Below are 23,426 nucleotides of genomic sequence, written 5' to 3' on the forward strand. Positions count from 1 at the left end.
CATACTACATTGCTACTAGCATTCTTGGTAGGGAGAACACTAGTAATATCTCTAGCTACCATCTTGCTTTCCTGAATATTGCACTTACTGGTCAAACCTCCTATCACCTTGGTGCTCTTATTGCTCGCCGCCTGACTACCAGGGGGCCTATTTTTGGAGGAATTATTGCGCTGCGTGTTTTAACTTTTCTTAATCTCCCTATTGATCCTAATGATGTGCCATTGGCCCCTAGGAGACTCGATATTACTGCTATGAAGAGTCATCATTTTGTTACCACTGACTCTACTTTAGATAATTTGGTGTATAGAATGTTGTTTTCTGACGGGGAGGAGAAGGAAATCCCTCTTCCCCAACCTGGTTTGCTTAGTATTGACAGGCAGTCATGGTCGTGCACTAAGGAGGAGGTGGATGAACATATGAAGATACAAGACTTCCACCAGCAACATGACTCCGAGGACGTCGGGACCTCCTACGACCACACCGTCACATATCCGGGTGCTTCTTCTAGCACATACCCAGAATACGACCCATCTTCATATTACGGAGACACTACTTCATGGGATCGATGGGATTGAACTCCACTTAGGCCAAAAGCCTAAGCTTGGGGGGAGGTATACCAGCATCACTCATTCTTTGCATATTATGGTTGCTGGATACTCGCACATACTTGTTTTGTTCGTTTGAGTGGTTTTCTAATGAGAGGAAGATGATATTTGGGGAAATGCTGCCTGAAAACAGATTCTGGAACGTTACTGTAAAAATCATCAAAAATAGCCAGAGCGTCATTTTGAGCTGCACATTTTTGTGTAGGTTCCCCAGGTTGTTATCTAACTTTCATTAGTTGAACACTTTTCGATCTGAGCAACGTAAGATTTTTGTTAAAATCGATTTCTGTACTGCTGTCAGGTTTTGGCAGATTTCTGCCATTTCGCTTTTCTGTGTTTCTTTTAGTTTGCTATTTCTTGATTTCGCTTTGTTTCCTTCCCAAAACACAAAAAGACCAAAAATATTTCTGTTATTTCTCTTCACCATTTGTTTGCTTTAGTTTCTTGCATTTGTTTCACTTTATTTGCTATTGCTAGTTTGCTATAAGAAAACCCAAAAAGATTTTGCTTTGTTTGTTTGTTTCCTCTTGTTCTTATTTGCAATTTGAAAACACCAAAAATATTTGCTGTTCTTCTCTGGTTTGTAAAGTTCTTTATGAGTTCAATGGTCTTCGGTGGCTGGAGCGTGGTTTTCATTTCATATTATCCAAGCTACACAAGTGAAAAGGCAATAATGACGATCTACGACAATCTGATTGTGGTGAGAGGCTGGTATGAACTCTATTTGCTTTCATTTTTGCACATATACTCATCCATGTGAGCATGCTTAGTTGGTTCGTGTGAGGTATATGTTATTTGAGAAAGTCTAGTAGTTCATGATCTCTCATGTTTAGCTCCAATTTATTAATATGAGTAGCATGTCATGTATGTTTGTTTGCATTGTTTTATTCATAAGTAAGTATGGCATTGTGGTATCCTCCTCTGAATAATTCATTTATATCGACTTGGCACATGCTCACGCATGCATATGACTGAACAAAAAGGTCAATTAAGCCTCGATGATCTATATTGCTTCAGAGTTCTTGTATCACTTTTATGCCTCCGTTAATTTATTTTGCCGCAAGCATGATTATGACGATTCTTGCTCTCTTGATTTGTCGCTCCCTAGTCTATTGCTAGCCTTCACTTGTACTGAGCGGGAACGCTGCTCGTGCTTCCAAACACCTGAAAACCAAGTTGTTCCAAAAGTGTCCACCATAAATACCTATGCATGGCATTTCAAACCATTCCAAGTAAATTGTCATGCGCTACCTTTAAAACCTTCAAAATGCTTCTCAATTTGTGTTTATGTTTCATAGCTCATGAGGAAGTATGTGGTGTTTAGCTTTCAACCTTGTCATTTACTTTTGACGGACTCTCATATGGACTAGTGGCACATCCGCTTATCCAATAATTTTGCAAAAAGAGCTGGCAATGGGATTCCCAGTCCCGAATTAATTAACTTAAAAAGGCACTCCTTCATGGTATGAGATTGTTGGCAGGCACCCGAGGATTCGGTTAGCCATGGTTTGTGAAAGAAAGGTTTGAAGGAGTGCCAAATAAATATGCAATAATTCATGGGAGCCGCTCTTGAAAGTCCGGTTGGCGAGGTAGTTAGTGTACCCATTACCATTCGTTGACAACAACAAACACCTCTCAAAATAATTTTACTCCTGTCTTTATAAAAATGAAAAGCTCTAGCGCATGTTAATCCCTGCTTCCCTCTGCGAAGGGTCAATCTTTTACTTTTATGTTGTGTCTCCATTATTTCTTTGAGCACTATCTTGAGAGCACAACTGTCATTCTTAGTATAATATGCTTGTCTCAAAATATGATTGATTGTGGTATAACTTTGATGCATTTATCTTTTGACAATCACTACTTCTAGTCTTTCTATGAACTCCAAAGGTGCCCGGGCATTTATGTTTTGCCAACCAAATACAGGCAAGCGAGATACCACTTTATCATGCTCTCTTATGAACATTACAATTCTGCTTATATACATGATTCATGATGCTTCTTATTAATTGTTGGTACCTCTCCATGATTGACATAGCTGTTAGATGATCTTATTTGCATATATCTCATTATGAACTGCTCGAGTATTAGCCATAGCGTGAGAATATATACATCATATGAGCAAATGTGTTCGTGAAAGTTCTTTTATCGCTCAGTTGTTAACTGAATTGCTTGAGGACAAGCAATAAGCTAAGCTTGGGGGGAGTTGATACGTCCAAAACGTATCTACTTTCCCGAACACTTTTGCTATTGTTTTGCCTCTAATTTGTGTATTTTGGATAGAACTAACACGGACTAACGCTGTTTTCAGCAGAACTGCTCTGGTGTCTCGTTTTTGTGCAGAAATCCAACTTTCGGGAAAATCCTCGGAATTTATGCAGAAGGCCCTATTTTCCCAGAATAATGACGGAGCCAGAAGGACAATTGAAGTGGAGGCCCGAGGGCCCCACACCATAGGGCGGCGCGGCCCAGGGGGGGCCCGCGCGGCCCTGTGGTGTGGCCCCCTCGGCCGGCCTCCGACGCCCTCCTTCGGACTATTTATCGGCCTCGACCTAAAAACGCCAGAGGAGAAGTCGAAGTCGCCAGAAACCCTCCAGAACGCCGCCACATCGCGAAACTCCGTCGCGGGAGCCAGAAGTCTCCGTTCTGGCACTCCGCCGGGACGGGGAATTGGAGGAGATCATCGCCGCCATCACCGCCAACGCCTCTACATCAACCAGCCATGTTTCCCCCATCCATGTGTGAGTAATTCCCCCGCTGTAGGCCGAAGGGGATGGTAGGGATTGGATGAGATTGGTCATGTAATAGCATAAGATTGTTAGGGCATAGTGCCTAGTGTCCGTAGTTGGTACTTTGATGATATTGTTGCAACTTGTTATGCTTAATGCTTGTCACTAGGGCCCGAGTGCCATGATCTCAGATTTGAACATGTTATTGTTTCATCAAGATAATCATTGTTTATGGTCTTACCTATAAGTTGTATACACATGTCGCTGTCCGGAACCGATGGCCCCGAAGTGACAGAAATCGGGACAACCGGAGGGAATGGTAGCGATGTGAGGATCACATGTGTTCACGGAGTGTTAATGCTTTGCTCCGGTACTCTATTAAAAGGAGTACCTTAATATCCAGTAGTTTCCCTTGAGGCCCGGCTGCCACCGGCTGGTAGGACAAAAGATGTTGTGCAAGTTTCTCATTGCGAGCACGCACGACTATATATGGAACACATGCCTATTGATTGCTTTGTACTTGGACACCGTTTTATTATTATCTGCAAATGCCCTGCTATGATTGTTACATGAGTTTCTCTCATCCATGCAACGCCCGTCATCCGTCCCCGTGCCTACAGTATTTTAATCCTGCTGTTTACTAAAATCACTACTGCTGTCTCTGTTACCCTGCTGCTGTTATTTCACTACTGCTACTGCTATAAACCTGTTACTACTGATAAACCCTTGCGAGCAAGTCTGTTTCCAGGTGTAACTGAATTGACAACTCCGTTGTTAAGGCTTCCAAGTGTTCTTTGTCTCCCCTTGTGTCGAATCAATAAATTGGGTTTTACTTCCCTCGAAGACTGTTGCGATCCCCTATACTTGTGGGTCATCACCTAGCAATTCTTGTTTGGGAGAGAGACACGCTCCGCTTTTTCATTTGAACACTTGTGTTCTTCTCTTTTAATGTTCATGATAAAAGTTGGAAGCTATTGCACTTATGGTTATTTGGTTGGAAAAAGAAAATGCCTCATAATGTCTTGGATAATTTGACACTTGGCAATTGTTTTGAGCTCTCAAGTAGATCATGATTAATCTCTTGCATCATGTAGTTTAAACCTATTAGTGGAGAACTACTGTAGAGCTTGTTAAAATTGGTTTGCATGATTGGTCTCTCTTAAGGTCTAGATATTTTTTGGTAAAAGTGTTTGAGCAACAAGGAAGACAGTGTAGAGTATTATAATGCTTGCAATATGTTCTTATGTAAGTTTTGCTGTACTGGTTCATACTTGTGTTTGCTTCAAACAACCTTGCTAGCCAAAGCCTTGTATTGAGAGAGAATACTTCTCGTGCATCCAAAACCTTGAGCCAAAACCTATGCCATGTGTGTCCACCATACCTACCTACTATGTGGTATTTCCTGCCATTCCAAGTAAATAATTCATGTGCTACCTTTAAACAATTCAAAATTTACTATCTCTTATTTGTGTCAATGTTTTATAGCTCATGAGGAAGTATGTGGTGTTTTATCTTTCAATCTTGTTGGGCAGCTTTCACCAATGGACTAGTGGCTTCATCCGCTTATCCAATAATTTTGCAAAAAGAGCTGACGCGGGGTTCCCAACCCCCAATTAATTAACTTCATTAATAATTCTCTTCACATGTTTTGCTCTGATTCATCAGTAAGCAACTTAATTTTGCAAATAGACACTCCTCCATGGTATGAGATTGTTGGAAGGCACTCGAGGATTCGGTTAGCCATGGCTTGTGTAAGCAAAGGTTGGGAGGAGTGTCAACCATAAATAAAACTAAAGTACATGTGTAAACAAAAGAGAAGAGGGATGATCAACCTTGCTGGTAGAGATAACGTCCTTCATGGGAGTCGCTCTTTGAAAGTCTGTTTAGCAAGGGGGTTAGATTGCCCACTACCATTCGTTGACAACAACAAACACCTCTCAAAACTTTACTTTTATGCTCTCTATATGATTTCAAAAACTTAAAAAGCTCTAGCACATGATTTAATCCCTGCTTCCCTCTGCGAAGGGCCTTTCTTTTACTTTATGTTGAGTCAGTTTACCTACTTCCTTCCATCTTAGAAGCAAACACTTGTGTCAACTGTGCATTGATTCTTACATACTTGCTTATTTGCATTCATCATATTACTTTATGTTGACAATTATCCATGAGATATGCATGTTGAAAGTTGAAAGCAACCGCTGAAACTTAAATCTTCCTTTGTGTTGCTTCAATGCTTTTACTTCGAATCTATTGCTTTATGAGTTAACTCTTGCGCAAGACTTTTGATGCTTGTCTTGAAAGTACTCTTCATGAAAAGTTTTGCTATATGTTATCTATTTGTTAGCAACTATAGATCATTACCTTGAGTCACTTCATTCATTTCATATGCTTTGTAATAGTATGATCAAGGTTATGTAAGTAGCATGTCACTACATAAATTATTCTTTTTATCGTTTACCTACTCGAGGACGAGTAGGAACTAAGCTTGGGGATGCTGATACGTCTCCAACGTATCCATAATTTCTGATGTTCCATGCTTGTTTTATGACAATACTTACATGTTTTGCTTGCACTTTATAATGTTTTTATGCGTTTTCCGGAACTAACCTATTAACAAGATGCCACAGTGCTAGTTCCTGTTTTCTGCTGTTTTTGGTTCCAGAAAGGCTGTTCGGGCAATATTCTCGGAATTGGACGAAATCAACGCCAAAGATCTTATTTTTCCCGGAAGGTTCCAGAACACCGAAGTAGAGTCGGAGGAGAGCCAGGGGGCCACCACACATGTGGGCGGCGCGGCCCCAGGCCTGGCCGCGCCGGCCTAGTGTGGGGCCACCCTGTCAGCCCTCCTGCGCCGCCTCTTCGCCTATTTAAGCCCTTTCGACCTAAAAACGCAGTACCAATTGACGAAACTCCAGAAAGACTCCAGGGGCGCCGCCGCCATCGTGAAACTCCAATTCGGGGGACAGAAGTCTCTGTTCCGGCACCCTGCCGGGACGGGGAAGTGCCCCCGGAAGCCATCTCCATTGACGTCACCGCCTCCATCATGCTCCGTGAGTAGTTCCCCCATGGACTACGGGTTCTAGCAGTAGCTAGTTGGTACTCTCTATCCCATGTACTTCAATTCAATGATCTCATGAGCTGCCTTACATGATTGAGATCCATCTGATGTAATCGGTGTTGTGTTTGTTGGGATCCGATGGATGATACATTATGATTAGTCTATCTATAAAGTTTGTGAAGTTATTGTTGCTGCAATCTTGTTATGCTTAATGCTTGTCACTAGGGCCCGAGTGGCATGATCTTAGATTTGAGCTCTATACTTATTGCTTAGATTGTATCTACAAGTTGTATGCACATGTCACTGTCCGGAACCAAAGGCCCCGAAGTGACAGAAATCGGGACAACCGGAGGGGATGGCGGTGATGTGAGGATCACATGTTTTCACGGAGTGTTAATGCTTTGCTCCGGTGCTCTATTAAAAGGAGTACCTTAATATCGAGATTCCCTTGAGGCCCGGCTGCCACCGGCTGGTAGGACAATAGATGTTGTGCAAGTTTCTCATTGCGAGCACGTACGACTATATATGGAAAACATGCCTACATGATTAATGAATTGATGTTCTTTCTTAATGCTTTATCAATCCTATCAATTGCCCAACTGTAATTTGTTCACCCAACACTTGTCACTTGTTATTGGAGAGTTACCACTAGTGTAGATCGCTGGGAACCCCGGTCCATCTCTCATCATCATATACTCGTTCTACATGTCATTGGAAGTAGTATCAACTATTCTCTGGTGCCATTGCCACTGTGTTACTATTACTGATGCTGTGTTACTGTTACTATTGCTATCATATCACTGCTACTTTCACATCACCCCTGTTACTAGTGCTTTTCCAAGTGCAGCTGAATTGACAACTCAGTTGTTAAGGCTTATAAGTATTCTTTACCTCCCCTTGTGTCGAATCAATAAATTTGGGTTTTACTTCCCTCGAAGACTGCTGCGATCCCCTATACTTGTGGGTTATCAAGCTCTCTTTCATGTATGGTTATAAGTTGTAATCATACTTAAGTAGTATCTTAGGGTGTTCTCATAGGACCGGTGAGAATACCAGCTTGTTAAGACAATGTTTGTAATAATATATGGAGTGCTATGACCTGCAATGTTTCTGCTGTACCACTCTGAGGGATATGGCAATTTGTGAAGAAGTCCCTTCACAAAGATCATATCAACGACTTGTATACTACAACATGCAGTGGTATGCTGGGTCACCGCAGCTGGTATCAGAGCAAATGTTGCGACCTTAGGTTGGAAAAACCTAGTATAGGGAAGAAACCTGTAGGAGTCAAGTAGAAATAGTAAAGGATTCTCTAGAGATATGGTGATTATTCACATGAAAATAGCAAAACCATATATTTTAGTGCGATAATTCTTTATTATAGCTATTATGATGCAATATCACTACTAATATTCTGCTTTTGTATACAACCATAATGGCGAACACTTTTCCTAAGAGGACTTTGAGGAAGGTTGAGGGATGGCTCGGTGATTATGATGGACCAATCACAACTCTCCTGTGTGGGATGCTGAAGGAACTCCATTGTGACCCACGGATACCTGTTATCAAGTATACCTATTATGAGGGGGAAATCCTAGCCAAGTGCACAGTATCGGTCCAACTACCGACAAAACTGCTGATGAGTCGTATAATGCCATACGGAGAAGCCAAAACCATTACCACAGCCTATCACATGGCCCTATTCAAGGCAATCCTTGAGATAAGGCAGCACAAGTCAGTAGAGCTGCTATGTTCAGAGTTTTCTCATATACCTCATGCCGAGGAAGATGAGGATCCCACTCTGAATCATCTGGTGTTAGCACACAAAAGCCCTGAAGCTGCAACACAGCACATGGATAGCTGTAAGTCTCTATTGACCACGATGTACCTTTTACACATGAAGATGAGGGGTGAGATTAACCACATGCTAGCTGAGTTCACGGACCCTGATAAAGTCCAAACTCGGATGCGTGATCTGAGGGCACAACCACAACACACTACACCTTTCTTTAGCATAGACAGCTATGTAGATTTGAGTGACCAGTTGTCCCATAAAGATCCACTCACACCCAACTTTGTCCCACACTATCCGCATGTGTCAGCATCCTATGAGTCTGGATATGGGGGAGATGATTCCAGAAACCTAAACTGCTCGGAGTCACCAATCGAGAATTCGACTGGTTGGCGTTTCGGGGAACCATATGGGAATGAAGGAGAACCCATCACTTGTGATACAGAAGATGAAGGAGGCGCGGTTAACCAAGATGTTAACCAAAGCTTTGGGCAGGAAGAGAAAGACACCAACTCCATTTCTTTAGATCTGGAGATGGGATTACCCAAAACATCCCAGTACGTCGTAGGTGAGAATTCTGGAACCAAGAAAAAGAAGAAGAAGAAGAAGAAGATGAGAGGTCAAGTGAGTAGGAATCCTCCATGGATGGCAGAAGAAGGTGAGCTGTATCCTACTGGGGATACATATGAGTCATTATCCAGCTACTTTGGCATGACAGATCTCTGTCTCGGCACTTCGTCCGATTCAGATTACATACCTACTGGAAGGACCTTCATTCCGGACGATGTTCGGAAGACGAATCGTTGTACCGGATGGACCACAGGGATGTACGCGGAGGCGAGTTATGATGACGAGGAGTAGAGCTCCAAGGAAGAATAAAGTAATCTATGTGGTATTGTAATAGAACGTATTTTTAAATTTCGTTGGCTTGGGCTTTAAGCCAAATAAGTGGTTTATAAATACCACATGTAATATAAGTGTGTGTGTGTTATGTAATATACAAAGTATATGCATAATAAATGTTTGATTTGTATTTGCTTCTTGATTTCATTGTGTGACTAGTTCTGGGCAATGAGTTGAGCTCAGAAAACATTCGCATGGTGTAATTATGAGTAATCGCTCTTTGTTACAGGACTAGGGGGACATGGCGTTAGTTGAAACTGAAGAGGCTCGAAGAGAGCGGGAGGCGAGAGAAAAAGAGGAGGCAGATGCAGCAGCTAGAGCATAGAATGCACCACCACCACCACCACATCCAATGCTACATCCAGATTTCCAATAGTACATGAGAGCCATGGAAGAAGACAGGAGGCGATACCAGGAAAGTCAAAGCAAGAACATGCAAGACTTCTTTACCCAAGTCATCAACGATAAGGGTAATGAAGGCAAGGGAGTAACCCTATCAGACTTCCAAAATGCAAGACCACTACCTTTTACATCAGCTCCAGAACCAATGGACGCTGAAGACTGGCTCATGGATACGGAACGGAAATTGAAGACCGTTGGTTGCAACGATGAGGAGAAGATTCGATATACTACTTATCTGTTATCGGGATCAGCAGCGTCATGGTGGGAGAATCTTGTAGCAGTACACCCTCCAGATAAGGTGTTCACCTGGGAGGAGTTCAAGAAGAAGTTCCGGGATGCTCATGTTCCGGAGAGTGTGATGGAGTTGAAGAAGAGGGGGTTTGACGAACTACGTCAAAACACTGCACCCATTATGCAGTATGTTCGGGATTTCAACAGGTTATCCAGGTATGCACCTGAGGATGTTGATACGGAAGAAAAGAGAAAGAAGCGGTTCATGAAAGGCATGAATCCATACATGAAGATGCAACTGAGGTTGGCACGGACTGCTGAATTCCAGGAACTGATTGAATCGGCAATCACTTTCGAGGATGATTACAGGCAAGTCCAGGAGGATAGGAGGAAGAGGGCTCGTATCGAGCCAAGGAAGTATCCAATTAGTAAACCAACACCTGATCGGAGTTTCAAACCCCGATTTCGACCTACTACTGGTAGTCAATACAACCGGGGAGGTCAGAGTCAGAACCCAATCAACCAGATCCTCTGCAACAATTGTGGCCTGAGGGGTCATTTGCAGAAAGATTGTCAAAAACCCAGAATCATCTGTTATGGTTGTGGGAAGGATGGACACATCAAACCGGAATGTCCAAACAAGGCGTCTTGGAGCGGACAGAGCTCAGGAGGACGAGGTGGAAACAACAACAGCAACAACAACCGCAACAACAACAACAACAACAACAACCGCAACTTCAACAACAACAACAACAAGAGGGGAAAGCCTTATGGAAAGCTGAATTGCACATCTTTGGAGCAAGCGGAAGAGTCGGATCAAACAGTCTTAGGTACGCTAAGCATTCTTACTCATCCTGGCAAAGTCTTATTTGATACTGGAGCAACCACATCATTTCTTGCATTGGAGTTTGTGGAAAAATTCGGGCTTAGATGTTCTAAGTTAGAAAACCCTATAACTGTTCTATCCTCGGGGGGGACAATTTTAGTAACCCACGTGAAAGAAGCACATGTCATAACCATATGTGACTGTGTGTATTTCGCGGACCTATTCATCATTCCTATGAAGGACATATCCGTCATCCTAGGGATGGACTGGTTGACGGAGAATGGAGCGGTGATCAACTGTGGAGACAAAACAGTATCACTTCGCAACTCCATTGGAGGCCGAATAGTTTTCCAAGGAGACAAATACAGTGAGTTGGAGATAGGATTGGAACTCAATAGTCTGAAGGAGGTGAGGATTGAAGATATCCCTGTAGTAAAGGAGTTTTCAGATGTATTCCCTAAGGAACTACCGGGCATGCCACCCGATAGAGAGATAGAATTCACAATCGACCTGATTCCAGGCATAGCACCAATAGCTCAACCACCATATAAGATGGGACCAAAAGAGTTAGTGGAACTGAAAGCCCAGATAGATGAGTTAGAACAGAAGGGATTCATTCAAGAAAGTGTGTCACCATGGGGTACACCAGTCATTTTTGTGGACAAAAGAGATGGTGGAAAGAGAATGTGTGGAGATTACAGGAATCTTAACAATGTAACTATCAAGAATAAGTATCCTTTACCTAGAATACAAGATCTTTTTGATCAAGTTCAAGGAGCTGGAGTCTTCTCGAAGATAGATTTAAGGTCAGGATACCATCAAATCAAGATCAAGAAGGAGGATGTCCCAAAAACAGCGTTCGTATCAAGGTATGGACGCCATGAATACTTGGTTGTACCATTTGGACTAACAAATGCACCCGCAATTTTCATGAATTTGATGAACAAGATATTCATGAAGTACTTGGACAAGTTTGTGATAGTGTTCATAGATGATATTCTAATCTATTCCAAAGATAAAGAAGAACATGCCAAGCATTTGAAGATTGTTCTGCAGACTTTGAGAGAACATCAGCTATATGCGAAGTTCAGCAAGTGCAAATTTTGGTTAGATAGTGTTGAGTTTCTTGGACATGTCATAACCAAAGAAGGCATAGCGGTGAATCCAAGCAAGGTTCAGTCAGTATTGGAATGGAAATCACCCAAAAATGCTAAGGAGATACGAGGATTCCTTGGTATGGCGGGCTATTATCGGAGATTCATAGAAGGATTTTCGAAGATTGCAGGACCAATGACCAAGTTACTCAAGAAAAATACTCCATTTGTGTGGACTGATGAGTGTGAAGCTAGCTTCCAAACACTCAAAGATAAGTTAACCACAACACCGGTGTTAGCAGTTCCGGAACCTGGAAAGGATTACACGGTGTATTGTGATGCTTCCAAGAATGGACTTGGATGTGTTCTTATGCAAGATCGGAAGGTAATAGCTTATGGATTAAGACAGTTGAAACCACATGAACACAACTACCCAGTACATGATCTAGAATTAGCGGCAGTTGTGTATGCTTTGAAGAGTTGGAGACAATTTTTATACGGATCCAAGTGTGATTTATACACCGATCATAAAAGTTTGAAATATTTCTTCACTCAGAAGGATTTGAACATGAGACATAAGAGATGGTTAGAGTTGATTAAGGATTATGACCTTACGATCAACTATACACCAGGCAAGGCTAATGTAGTGGCAGATGCCTTAAGCAGGAAGAGTACGGAGAATCAACCTACGGAATGGGAGATTCCAAAAGAACTCCGGAAAGAGCTAGAGGATGCTCAGATTTTGTTTATTCAAGGTGATGTTAAGGGAAGTGTAGCAACCATGAGGATTATAGATGAGATGTATTCAGACTTGAAGTATGAGATTATCCGGAAACAAGCAGATGACTTGTTCATCCAAGAAGAAATCAAAAGGATTGGAGAGGGAAGACCGTCAGAATTCAATCTAGGGGAGTTTGATTCACTATACTTCCAGAAAAGAATATGTGTACCGGATGATCCAGAAGTGAAGTCAATCATATTAAAAGAAGCACATGAAACCCCTTATTCAATACATCCGGGAAGTACTAAGATGTATATGGATTTGAAGGAGATGTTCTGGTGGAACAACATGAAAAGAGAGATAGCACAATATGTCTCTACATGTCAGCGAGTAAAGGCAGAACATCAAAGTCATGCTGGATTACTCAAACCACTAGAGATACCGGAGTGGAAATGGGATGAAATCGGAATGGATTTTGTTACTGGTCTACCAATGACTAGTAAGAGGAAGGATATGATATGGGTAATAGTGGATAGACTTACCAAGAGTGCTCATTTCATAGCAGTAAATACAAAGGATACTGCGGAGAAGCTTGTGGATATATATGTGAAGGAGATTGTTAGCAAGCATGGAGTACCCAAGAAAATAGTCTCAGATAGAGGTTCAATTTTCACATCAGCATTTTGGAAACAACTCCAAGAAGCTTTGGGATCCAAGTTGGATTTCAGTACAGCTTATCATCCACAAACCGGAGGACAAACCGAAAGAACCAATCAGATACTTGAGGACATGCTTAGAGCTTGTGCTCTGAACTTTGGAGGCTCGTGGGAGGACCATTTACCTTTAGCGGAATTCTCATATAACAATAGTTATCAGAGTAGCATCCAGATGGCACCGTACGAAGCATTGTACGGAAGGAAATGTAGATCACCAATTTGTTGGTTTGAAATCGGAGAGAACAAGGAGTTTACACCGGACTACATCAAGGAGAGACAAGGAGGTATCGAGGTGATCCGGGATAGACTCAAAATAGCGCAGAGTCGTCAAAAGAGTTATGCCGACCAAAGAAGAAGAGCTCGGGAACCGAAAGTGGGAGACATGGTTTATTTAAAGGTTAGCCCAATGAAAGGACTTAAGAGGTTCGGAGTGAAAGGAAAGTTAAGTCCTCGATATATAGGACCATTTAAGATACTCAGTCAGAATCGAGGAACAGCTTTTGAATTGGAATTACCAGCGCAACTAAGTCAAATACACAATGTATTTCATGTATCCCAACTCAGAAAGTGTTTGAAGGCACCGGATGATCCTGTCACATATGAAGAAATAGAATTGCAATCTGATCTAACTTATGTGGAAAGACCTGAAAAGATCTTAGAAGTACAATGGAAGAAGTTAAGAAATAGAGCAATCAAATACTGCAAGGTTCAATGGCAACATCATCCTGAGCGAGAAGCAACTTGGGAGACAGAAGAAGAACTCAGGAAGTCCTACCCCGAGATGTTCAGGTACCAATCTTAACTTCGGGACGAAGTTTCTATTAAGGGGGAGAGGCTGTAATAACCCAGAACATAGGAACAACGAAGGGTAGATTTAGAAATGGGATGTGCATTTCATTGCAAAACGGGGGAAATTTTCGCGCCTTATTGCAACTAAACCTAAGAGGGATCGAGGTTCTCTCTCACTTTGCAATTAGGGTTAGGAAATGTGAGTTAGGGAAATTTTGACATGATCTCTTTTGTATCTTGTTGATTTGGGAAATGATTTCATTTGACAAGTATTAATACATTGAACAATAAGCATTACACAATATAAATATGGAATTCACAATTCAAACACAACTTATGAATTCAAATGACTTTGAATTTCAAACTGAATATTAAATTGAATATTTAAAGCATTACATAGTTCAAAAGCTCATAAACAAAAACTTGACCTTTATTGATCATCAACACAGAATACATTGTCTTTACAAAATTCTTGATAAAAGAATTGATGAATTATAAACAGAAATGAAAAAGGAAAATTACAATATTGTCCTAAACTAAAACCTAGACTAAATGCTTGAAGAATATCTTCTGGTCATATTCACCTTCAAAAACCTGCAAAACAAAGCAAAGACACTAGCCAGGGGATTAGAAATTGCAATGTACAGTTTGGACAGTTAAGAAACTAGCAATGTGCAGTTTGGTCAGTTAACCAAGTGTCATTGACACTTGTGTCTGTCCAAAGGTTTGGACAGTATCAAGATAAGAGCACCAGCAGACCAAACCTGAGCACCTCAGGGGCTCAAGTTATGCACCAACAGCACAACACCATAGATGAGTCATTAGATATGCCAGGGTAAGGTGTCCAAGCCAGAGGAGAACCACAGCAGTAATAAATATGCAGAAACCCTAGAAACCATGCCCTGTCAACCAGAGCAACACACAGCAAGCCATATCCAAGAACAACATCAAGTGTTCTTCACTGTTCTTGCTCAAGAACAGAACCAACACACAAACACTCAGCCACCAGAAATCATGGTGACCTAGAAGATCAACCAGGACTGGAGGTGAAGGGCTGTGCACAAACCACAAGACTGCAACAACAAAACATTTCATTCTAGGAGCTGGAACAAGGTATACCAAGTTCCTGGAAAAGATCCAATGGATATATTCCATAAATCATGCATAAAACAGTCATGGGGTTGAGCAGATGCTCAACAGGGTGAATCATCACTTGGTTTTCACCAAGGATCACTGCTAGTCTAAAAAGCCACCAAAATAGAAACCATCCAGATACAGATCTTGTGCATAGAAGCAAGATCTGATGCACAGATAGCACCAGTAGATGTGTTATAATAATTAGCAGCTAGTATAGACTACACAGAAAAATCCTAGGCACATAACCATCAGTAAAACCCTAGATTTCATCAGGCAAGCATATTGGCATTCATATCTAGTATGATCCCCAAACATGCAAGCAAAGTTGAGTAGCCACAAGATCCAACCAAATAGGTGAGCAACCAATCAGTAGCAAGGCTACTGAGGTCACATCACAATTAGCACCAGTTAAAGTAAAGCCAGATATAGAACATCATCATCCAGAGTTGGATTTAGATTCATTTGCTTGTTGAATAATCATGAACAGCAAATTCTTAAACAAGCAAGTCATTTAAATCATCACTGCATAAGCAGTTCATCATGAATTAATTATTCAAGCATGAATATAAAACAAATCCATGCTATTTATTGACAGTAGCACATTGTGAGGCAACACAGCACAAGTCACTGCATCATAGCTATTGGATCAAGTCCAGTAAGCTAGGATAAGCAACAACACATGTATACAGTAAGCCTAGTGATGCTTGAGCATCAGCATCAACAAGGAAAAATGAATCACTTAGCCACAGAATTAATCAGTAAGCAATCACTGACATTTAATTGATCAAATGGATCAATTGCATCAAGTCAAGCCACACAGATAAGCTAGCCAACAAGCAATGGATGATTCAATGGATCATTAGCTTACACAGGAAGTACAAAAGCACCTCACAAGCACCACTGGCACTCACAAGTGTCACTGATGCACAGCAGTACACCTAAACACACAAATATAGATTGCCAGTAAGCATAGCAAGCTCATAAGCATGAACAGCATGGCATAGTAAGCTCATAATCAAGCATAACAGAGCATAGCAAGATTAGAGCATGCTAGGAGCAACAGATAAACAAACAGAGCATGTACAGCAAGCAAGGCAACACTGGCCAGTACCAGAAATTGGTGATTTGGCCATGAGCTTGCAGCAAATGGAAGCATAGGAATATTAAGCAACCATTGCAGAGCTCTGTGTGATCACAGGATCACCAGAAAGCAACAGAACATGAGGAAGAAGAAGCACAGTAGCTTGGAGAGGCGCACAGGCATGGAGAAGAGTAGGAGCAGATGAAGAAACTTACACGCGCCTGGTGGCAGAGGCTATGGCATGGCGAGGCAGTGCTCGCGCGGCCATAGCAGCTGCAAGACCCAGGGTAGACGCCGACGTTATGCCGACGAGCACGAACACCACCACAGCAGCACGGCACGGAGACGACGGCACTGGTACTGCAAGCAGCACCGCACCAGGTCGATCTCAAGGGGTGCACACATCGACGGCGAGGACGAGAGTTCGCCGGCGACCACCAAATCGCCGAGGTGATTCTCCAGTGGATCCAGAGAGGAGGCGATTCGCCAGGAGAGGAGGAAATCGGAGAAACCACGCGGACAGATCGATAGATCGTCTCGCGGCGGTCCAGATCTGGTAGGTGGCTAAGGCAGGGGAGCACGGAGATGGCCGGAGCACGGCGGCGGCCATGGCGGCGACGCCATCGCCACGGGCGTCGCGAGAGGTTAGGGTTAGGGCGAGCGAGAGAGAGAGACGAGTAAGTGAGCAAGGTGGGCCGCTTCGGCGCCACCGAGCCACTATGGGGAACGCCTTAGTGGGCTGTCCCATGGGCCTTAGTTAGTGGGCTGGCCCAATAGGGGCCAGGGGGTATTTTGGACTTTTCACAACTAAGAAAAAGGCTAGAATTTCACCAATTTTTAGTAAATAAAATACAACTCTAAAAATCCATTAAAAATTGGATTAGTGAATGAAAAATTATTCTTAACCAGAATAAAATATGAAATAGAATTTGAGAAACAAATTCAAATTTATGAATTTGATGAATTTAAAATAATAACTTGGAATTCCAAACTATTATTTCCTTGTATTTAAAAATCAAGGAAAAATATCAAATAAGTTCAAATACTTATTTTCAAACATTTCAAAATGAAATTCTATTATTCCAAGTCATTTCTATTGAGAAAGGTATTTTTCAAAGAAAAATACTCTATTCCCTATTTATTCCAAAAATATAGAGGCAACTCTATTATTTCAACTCATTTTTGGAATGAATAATGAATCACCAAGTAAAGTACTTTTACTTTGAATTATTTTACTTTATGAGAATTAAAGTAGTTTACACGTTAAAGCAATTGCAAGTTACTGCCAAAGGCATAAATCTTAAACTCAACCCTAAATTGCTATAACTCAGCGGGGTAAAGGGATTCAACATAAAATAATACATCCATGATTGCATTATTTGGATTTCATAACATTGTCCTTACCGGACAATGATGCTTCTTACAGAACCCGAGGTCCAGGTTCCATCAACTGCATTGAACTGCACTATCTCGCAGTCCACAGGCAAGTTCACCCTTGCTCATACCAACTTGAGTATTTTCTATTACTTTAATGCAAAGCTATATACTTATCATTCCTGCATCGCAAATAAAATTTTACTTTCCAACTATGAATATGACTATGTGGCTGGCAATGGAACCATGGTATGTGTTGATATGGTGGAGGTTCCATTGCATGGGTTATATTAACCTAGGATTAACCACCAATGCCGTCCAGTGATTCTAGCGCCGTACAAATCGCGTTAATCATGAGATCTATAATGGCTCTAGTGAAGCCAGCTGTATCTTTTCCCTTCTGCACGCCAACGGACTGGTAGAGCTGCGGGGTGTTGGAGGCACTTCCGTAGGTTGGGATAGCCTTTTAAATCCCCATCCATTAGTGATGATAGCTCTACGGTCTATGATGGATTGTCCAAAGTACACCGTGAGTAAAGCCGTATTATCGGGGGAAGTCTACTGGGGGTGTACGGGTGGACAAAAGGGTGGGTTTGCAGTCGCGGAGAAGGCGGTGTGGGCTTGGATCTTTATACCTGGCCTCACACCAAAGGAAGTGTGAACGGGGGCAAGTCCCTGCGGATGGCAAAAAGGGTGGGATCTCTTGTGGGAAAAGTAACGCACCTCTGCAGAGTGTATCAAATTGTGGCTGTCACTCCTTGTTCCGGGAAGGGAACTGCGAACGCGGCAGGAAAGGAACTCCATGAAGTTCTGGTCAACCTGTGAAGACTGACGGGCATAGTTTTCATAATAAAAGCAACCTTTTGAAGAAATGATTGCAAAACATGCATTGACCTGCGATTTCCTGATCAATGGTCGTAGCTAGTGCATCAAACACCTTTTTACTCTTTTAGAACTTGCTGAGTACCTCTGTACTCACTTTCTTTCGACACCCTTGCTAGACTGTGATCCGGAAGTGGAGGCCATCAACGATGTAGCACCAGAAGGAAGTTACGAGCTGGTCTACGAGGAACCCGATCTTACCGGCGGAGTGGAAGGAGTAGACTATGGGATAGTCTACGGACCCGATGACACGGAGATGGAGGAGTAGTGATAAACCCTAGCATCATCGAGCCGAGCAACGTAGAACTTACCTAAATAAGTTGTTGATCTCTCTTTCATGTATGGTTATAAGTTGTAATCGTACTTAAGTAGTATCTTAGGGTGTTCTCATAGGACCTGTGAGAATACCAGCTTGTTAAGACAATGTTTGTAATAATATATGGAGTGTTATGACCTGCAATGTTTCTGTTGTACCACTCTGAGGGATATGGCAATTTGTGAAGAAGTCCCTTCACAAAGATCATATCAACGACTTGTATACTACAACATGCAGTGGTATGCTGGGTCACCGCACGTGTCCAAGCGGTTTTTATTTGTGAAGCAGCTACATGGGGCGCATTTTAGTATGACGTGAAACCTCCGTGCGATGATAGTAGACCACCTACGCACCACCTATCATATGACATGTGCACGCGTTAGCTTTTTGGGAACCCATGCGGCTTCCGGCGGTGTCCCGCTGAATCCGCTGAAACTGACCGGATTTGAACTACGGGTGAACTATCCGTCGCTCCAAAAATTTCGAAAAAATTGTTTTTAGTTCAACGACGCATCACTATATGTGCTATTTTTTGTCCATTTAGTTTGTTCACAAATGGGTGCACCCGCACGCCCGGTACGGCGATACCGCATGTCCCCGGGGCCCTATTTTGGCCAGATGACTTTTTGAACGAAGTCAAAAAATCTCACGGAGCCGGGTGGCATCATTTTATATGTCATAGTAACTATTCCGTTTGTTAAAATGGGATACAACAATTATTTTAAAAACCCTTCATGAAAAGGGTTATCACGTCTGGAGTTCTATGTATTTCAGGTGAAATGAGGTGGGAAACGGTCTCGGCATGGCATAGTTTGCCAAAAGAAGGTCATATTTGGCACGTGTGTGGACCCTAGGATGGGAAGCAAGACCCCGGACGCGGATTTCTACTCCGACCCACGGACGACCATATTTTCTTTTTTAGCGTGCCCAAACGGTTTTTATTTCTGAAGTAGCTACATGTGGCGCATTTTAGTATGACGTGAAATCTCCGTGCGATGATTGTAGACCACCTACGCACCACCTATCACATGACATGTGCACTCGTTAGATTTTTGGGAAATCAAGCGGCCTCCGGCGGTGTCCCGCCGAATCCGCTGGAAACTGACCGGATTTGAACTAGGGGTGAACTATCCGTCGCTCCAGAAATTCTGGAAAAAATGTTTTTAGTTCTATGACGCATCATTATTTGTCCGTTTAGTTTGTTCGTGAATGGGTGCACCCGCACGCCCGGTACGGCGATACCGCATGTCCCGGGGGTCCTGTTTTGGCCAGATGGCAATTTGAACGAAGTCCAAAAATCCCACGGAGCCGTGTGACGTTATTTTATATGTCATAGTAATTATTCTATTTGTCAAAACTGGGATACTGAAATTATTTTGAAAAACCCTTCACGAAAAGGGCTGTCACGTCCGTAGTTCTATGGATTTCAGGGGAAATAAGGTGGGAAACGGCCTCGGCATGGCATAGTTTGCGGAAACGAGATCATATTTGGCACGTGTGTGGACCCTAGGATGGGAAGCAAGACCCCGGACGCGGATTTCTAATCCGACCCACGAGCGACAATTTTTTTCATTTTTTGCGTGTGTGAAAGCCATGAAATCTCGAACATTATAGCTCATTTCTAAGAAGATTTGTTTAGGTATTTAAAATATTACATTTTTTATATTTTTCTATGATAGATCTTGTTTTTCTGCAAAATTTGATATATTATACTTATTTTTCTCAATTAGAATGATTTAGTTATGCTATTTTGAAGACTGTCGTGCAGAAATAGAAAAAAGCGGCACAGGTCTATAGTAAAAAAAAGAAAAAAAAATGTTGTGCCGACGGCCAGATTGGTCCTGTGCCGATGGTGGCCGTCGGCACAACCGGCTTGTACCGATGGCCATTTTAACGCCGACGGCCATCCTTGTCGCCGCGGTCCGGAGGCTTCTGTGCCGACGACCCCGATATTTGGCCGTCGGCACACACGGCGGCCGTCGGCACATCTGTGCTCTCCCGTAGTGTCTCACACTATGAGATCTTAGTAAACCATGAAATATTAGCTTCCATCGATGCACAGGCCAGGGTTATCCCCTTTCGAACAACATTCATGACATGAATAGAAGTGCATGAACAATTTAATCGTATATGCACAAGTGCTAAAGATCGGCTGAAAGGTAATTCTCATTGCAATGACTGTACTGCCATACAAGCTAGATTCATTCATATTTCATAAGATAACACATGTGAAGTACCTTATATATCATGAGACAATAATATGTTCAGAACTTTTCTTGAAGCACTCATCGATCTTGGTCTGAAGTCTAAACCATGCATGCTTCATGCATGAGACGATCCTCGTTAACCCCAGGGCAGCAAGACTACACATGTGATTTAATTGGATAATACTACAGATCGAAGTGCAGATACAGCGATCAAAAGTGCGCAGTGCTACAGTCTGTAAAACTACTGTTAACCATTTGGAGTACTACAATTGCTTATTTCTCCACCGGCAACCCCAAATAGACGCCGGCAGGGGCGCCGGCACCTTCGTTTGGGGGATGCCGGCACAACATCCTCTATTTGGGGAAGCTGCTCCTACACCGGCGCTCCCAAAACGGTGGCCCCGATAGATAATTTGAATTTGAAAACTCAAACACAAGCATAGAAATTCGAATAAGTTTACGAATATGAAGTTTGGGCCGTCCATCTGCGACAGCCGCATCTGCGAGATCGACGGCGCGTCTGCGGTGTACCCCGCGTAGTAACCCGGCGACGACGGGTCTGCCCGGGCGTTCGGTTTGTTCGGTTTGCTCGGTCCGGTCTCTTCGGTCTTCACAAATTTCGGTCATCCAGAAATACTACCCAAAATACATTCAGTCTTTCCGGTCTTTATGTATTCGGTCTTCGGTCTTTTCGGTCCGGTCTTCGGTCATGACCATATAGACCAAATTGAGAAAGTGCTAGACACATGTATATAAGAAATGGAAGCACAACATAGTGATTATTTCTGGGAACGTTCATCTGTTTATGCATCTGCAAGGGCACGTTCACGTGCATTCGCAATGGCAAGTTGGCGTGCATTCAGCTCATCCTCATGAACATACTAGCTCAGCACATCCTCAAATTCAGATGCCATCTACAAACAGAAACAAGAAAACTACATCTCAGTAGAAAAATACATAACTAACCAGTAGAATTAAATAGAAATATTAGTCCAAACAGACACCAATGCTTCAACAATCTGCAACTATATTTTGCAGTAGTCTACCAGATGCAGACCAGTCTCACACTAAATTTTACAGCAGTCTAAGTACATCAGTCTAAATTTCTAACAGTAGCAGTATATTTTACAACAGTCTAATAAAGAAACAGAATATGCATACGTTTTGTTCAGAGAAGACGAGTTATTAGTTCAAACAACAGCTAGTAGAGTGAGCAATACTGACATACGGAGATCAAGCCATAAGCCATAGATGACAATACGAAGATCTAATGTTTTCTGTACGTGTTGGAGTCCAAGCCATAGAAATAGAATACGGAGATCTGGTGGCGTGGTGCCGGCCAGTCGCTGGGTTGGAGATGGGGCGAGGAAGGAGATGATGCTGGACTGCTGGCTGGTTGGCCGAACCGCCGGAGGGTGGCGACGGCGCTCGCAGTTCGAGGCGGATGGGGGCGGCGGCGCGGCACTAGCGCAGGTCCTGGCGTCCTGCTGTCTACGGTCGAGAGGAGTGGAGAATGAGTAGCGGAAGGAAAGGAGAGTGAGAAGATGGGCTCGCGTGGAGGTAGCAAAAGTGTAGATGGGCTGGTTGGGCCTGAAACTATCGGTCTTCGGTCGTTTCGGTCGCTCTCTCTCAACAACCGAACGGTACCAGAATATTTCGGTCACCTGATTGCCAGGACCGATGTGATGACCGAAGACCGATTTAGCATGTATTTCGGTTTCGGTCTCGGTTATTTCGGCTTCGGTCTTCGGTTTCGGTTTTTTGTGCCCGGCCAGAACGACGGGGAGCTCGAGATGCAATTGAGGCCGTCGCCCAAGATCAGGCACGCTTCCGCAGAGGCCGCCGCTTTCTTTGCGTCGAGGGCGGTGATGCGGCGCCTCCTGCGGTCGGCCGTGATGAGGGAGCGGCGTTCCATCTCCTTCTCCCAATCCTCCTACGACATGGTCGCCGACTTCTCCTTCGGCGCAACGATGCGCGTCTTCGGCGGCGGCTTCCCTGCCTTCACCGTAGGCTTTCTCTTCGGTGCCATGGCGCGGCGGCGAGGGTTTTTCGGGTTGGAGGCTGGATGGGAGATGGAGCGGCTGGCGGGAGAAATGAGCGGCAGAGGGGACAGGATTTTGGGGGAGAAGATGTATATTTGGTCGGCGTGTGGCTGACAAGTGGCTCCCACACCCAAAATTTTCAGCCTCGCGAGGCGCCGGCGCGTCCGATTCGCGCCCTTGACGAAGGAACTGGCACGGGGTTGCCGTCGTTTCTATTGGGTTCGAAAAAGCGCCGGTGCCGTTTGGGGCGCGCCGGTACGAGCCCATTTTCGCTCCCGGTTCCCAAATTACTATCGGGACTGCTATCGGGGACGCCGATGGAGATGCTCTAAGGCACTCATTTATGGAGACTCCATAGGGGGGAGAAGTGGAGTGAAGGTGGCTGTATGCATGAGCCTACTAGTCTCACTCTCATCTCCCACGGGCCACAACTAATTACCACCCTACCAGGCTTACGTCACTACAGTAGATATATGGAAGCGAATTAGAGATGAGCACTCATGGCCCTCCCTATTCCAGGCATC

The sequence above is a fragment of the Lolium perenne genome, chromosome 3 (assembly GCF_019359855.2).
Source record: "Lolium perenne isolate Kyuss_39 chromosome 3, Kyuss_2.0, whole genome shotgun sequence".
Lineage (NCBI taxonomy): Eukaryota > Viridiplantae > Streptophyta > Magnoliopsida > Poales > Poaceae > Lolium > Lolium perenne.